The 3,909-nt window shown below is 37.5% G+C and overlaps 1 non-coding gene across 1 annotated transcript; it reads right to left on the bottom strand.

Annotated features, from left to right (window-relative positions):
- Positions 1–3,509: 3,509 nt before the first annotated feature.
- On the bottom strand, positions 3,510–3,616 carry LOC139895301 (small nucleolar RNA R71). The gene has a single exon (XR_011775758.1). It is a non-coding gene; the product is annotated as a small nucleolar RNA R71 (small nucleolar RNA).
- Between the last annotated feature and the right edge of the window lie 293 nt (positions 3,617–3,909).

The raw sequence follows: 3,909 nt of genomic DNA on the forward strand, positions 1-3,909 counted from the left end.
TGCTAATATATGGAAAAGATTTAGTGTCAGCATGCTTGAATAATATTGTTTAAAACTGCATTCGAGATTTATTTTGTTGTAACATATTAATATTGTAAACCAATATGTATTGGTAGTGTGTAAGTGTGATATTTTTAAATTATCATTTCTGGATAATCTAGGTGGTTTCTTTTTAACCTTGTCGATAAAATAAAGGTTATGGTTTGTTTTAAAAACGAATGCAGTCTTTGAAAAACGTCTCATATAGAGGTCAAAACCTCGCAACGAAATCAATTAATATGGAACGTTTATAATCGATATGAACGGGACATTTCAAAATGGTACTCCATCTACCGGCGCATATTAATGATTTAAAAAAGCGTGTTTAATGAAGTGACATTAGATTCAAATTTATATGTGATATCGGCCAAAAAGTCACGTTTTTACCCCCGATATTGAGCCCTAAAACCATAAAGTTCCAAACTTTATAGCTAAAATAATCACTTTGTTGGTTAATTTGGTAGATTTAGTCATTACAAAGGCTATGTTTCAAGAATCACTAAAAACGGATGAGAAATGAGGAAAACGAGCAAAACCGGCAAAGACGATTAACTCGCGTTTAAATAACTTATTTTATAATTTTTGGAAAAGTTTAATTACTTAACCTCATGTTGTAGGAGATTCAATTACGAATGCGTGGGCGCAAGAATCATCAAAAATGGAGCTAAAACGAAGATTCTAGAGCGAAAACGGTGAAAGACAAGAAATCAAGTTACGATCCAGTGAATCAAGGCTGACCAGCACCAAATACGTCCTACCATATGGGCTGCCAGTATGGGGTATGGCCTGCCAGAGCACCTTGCCATACGGCCTGCCATATGGGCTGCCAGTATGGGGTACGGCCTGCCAAACTCCCTGCAAGTGCACATTGCCAAACGGCCTGCCCGGCGTTTTTCAGAAAAAAACCCCTGCCAGTGCACCTTACCATACGGCCTGCCAGGCGTTTTTTTGGCCAAAAATTACAATTTTGCCTCAAGCTTTGCTTATAAAAGGGGGGCTTCATTTCTCATTTCAAGACACCAAAAAACACACCATTCTTCACTTTTCTCTCTAAATATCTCTCTATAGTCGCTCTCTAGTGATCTATAGGAGATTAGTTCTCTCTCTACTTTCTCTCTCTAGATTCTAGAGATAGAAAAGTACAGAGATTAGGAAATGTAATTATCTCTCTAATGTCGCTCTCTAGTGATCAATAGGAGATTAGTATGTAGTTAGTAGTAGAAGCTATCAAGCATTGTAACGCTATGGATATTATGAAGAAATAGAAGTGTTATTCTGCCGATATTATTCGGTAATATCTATCCTTTTCTTTTATTAATTCATCATAATGTTCTTGTTTGATGTTTGTGATTTATTAATGATTGAAATGCTTGTTGCCATAATATGTGAATAATTGCTTGATTATTTGCCATAATTTAATAATGTTAGTTAGGGATAATTATTGTCTAGTACTCGCTTTCTGTCTACGATATTAAACCTTGTTATTATTGTCCTTCCACCAATAAACGTGATTAAAACCATTTATAAAGTCGACAATTATAAGGTAATTAATTATCTGTGTTTATACATTGGTCAAGGTATGAACCCATCGGAAATACTATAAAGTACATGGGGAATTACCGTAGGACCAGATCAAGACATTGGTCAAGAGTATAAGACTCGAGGAAATACTGTTGCAACAGTAGAGTACAGTGTTGATGTACTATAGGACCACTTGGGCATGGTCAAGGTTAGAAGTTATGGAACTACTATAAGTCTAGTACATGGTAGATAACTAAGGGATTTATTGGGTAGATTTAAGTAAGGGCTGGTTTAAGTTATAAATGGGAATTTAACGCACTACAATACAAACTAAGCTTATAAATCTTTAAGGATGACTGAGAACTATCTGATGTTCTAATTTGTCTATAAACCCTTAGATTTTACCAAACCATTGACAGAAATGGATTCGAAACATAATCATAACCACTCACTTGGGTGATACACTAAGGTATTAAGAAAGGTTGGATATCATCTATATAAGGCTATGCTACTTTATTCGTGCGCTCAAGGTATGCACTGCATCCAAGATGGGCCGCTTATATCCTTAAACCAGATAAAGCATCGGGAGTTGAGCATATTCCATCCGATCAGAATCTTCAAAGCCTAGTTCCTCGTGACATGCTAACCGGAAAGCCGCTTAGTAGGGAATCTAGTGTTCACACCAAGGTATATCTATCCAAGGAGTGCCTCATAATCATCATGACACTACGTTATCTTAAATCATGGTGAACTACGTCTTCTTCGTCCTTAGTTGTTGCATGCTAGCTAGCTTATTTTAATTATATTACTTTAATATCTTAATTACAATTATATAAATTATTCAACCAAACTATTGCCTTTACACAATTTGATATTCCGGATAAAGTGGTGTCTAGAATAAACCGGTTGGACTTGGTTGTTGGATTTTTCGAACAGTCACCAATTTATTGGGACCAAAAGGATCTTGCCTCTCCACACAAGGTGTACCTGGCCACTAATCTTCGATACTAAATTGTGTATAAACCCAATCTTAATTACTAAATTACCTAGATAAGCTCTGTTTTAAATTCGACCGCTCAAGGAACGACCCTAGGTCATATTTGCCCTTGCTAACCCATAGGAAGGAATAATAGATTTAGCCCCAGCACATATAAATTAAACAATCAACTTCTTCTTTTGATATCCTGAGTTGACGTTTTACGACCTAACGACACCGCATAAATAAACCGTCCGATTCAGGCATATCACGGGGTAGTTAAATTTTTTGGCGCCGCTGCCAGGGAGCGGTAGTACGATTTGGAGGCTGTTTAGATTAGTTAGTTTCTAAGAGATCCTTTTGACCGAGGCTAGCTTTGTCAGAAGTTGCTAGTTTACCGTAGTTAGGTTAGATAATATTAGCTTAATTTAGATTAATTAGAAAATTTAAAATGGACTTCCTTATTAGTGAACCTTTAGGATGGTTTAACCTACTTAGACCGCTGAGATTTCTTCTGACACATCCTTTCTTCTATCCGATATCATACATTGTACCCATCCGACGAGATCCACACTTACCTGCCGCTAGTTCGACGATGGCCACACGCATCACTCTCGCTGACATCACCAAACCCTCGTTAGAAGGACGAGGAGGACCGATACTCTATTCAGAGGTTAACGGAGGGTCTTTTGTGCTTAAGCATAGCATCATACAACTCATTCAGAATCACTGTCTATTCCATGGCTTACCAATTGACGATCCCAACTCTCACTTAGATATATTCCTCTCCTTATCGAACTCATATAAGCAAAACGGAGTTGAACAAGATGTAGTTCGTCTGTATCTGTTCCCCTATTCCTTATCTCTTCATGAACAAACCTGGTTCGAGGGGTTAGAACCCAACTCTATCACCTCATGGGAGGAAATGGCAACAACTTTCTTAATCGAGTACTTTCTCCCATCAAATCAAATCAGACTTAGGAATGATATCGTAAAATTTCAACAAGCATATGATGAATCACTCTACACTGCATGGGAAAAATTCAAACACTTGCTTCGAAGATGCCCGAATCACCGTCTTGAGAGGTCTGATTAGATTTTGACCTTCTACAAAGGTCTGAATCAGAAAAATAAGTCTACTCTTGATGCTGTTTCTCAAGGTAACTTCCTGAACTTCACTGCTGATAAGGCCTGGAGATTGATCGAGGAGATGACTATGAACCATCACGATTGGAACACGAAAGAGCACATTTCATCAGTAACACCGCTTTCCGCCTCTGATCCTATCAAAACCATAAAATATCTCTCGGAACAAATAGAAAACCTCACCAAAGAAGTTGGAGAGCTAAAGAAACTCCCGCAACATGTGTCTC

This window comes from Rutidosis leptorrhynchoides, chromosome 2, assembly GCF_046630445.1.
Source record: "Rutidosis leptorrhynchoides isolate AG116_Rl617_1_P2 chromosome 2, CSIRO_AGI_Rlap_v1, whole genome shotgun sequence".
Classification (NCBI taxonomy): Eukaryota; Viridiplantae; Streptophyta; class Magnoliopsida; order Asterales; family Asteraceae; genus Rutidosis; species Rutidosis leptorrhynchoides.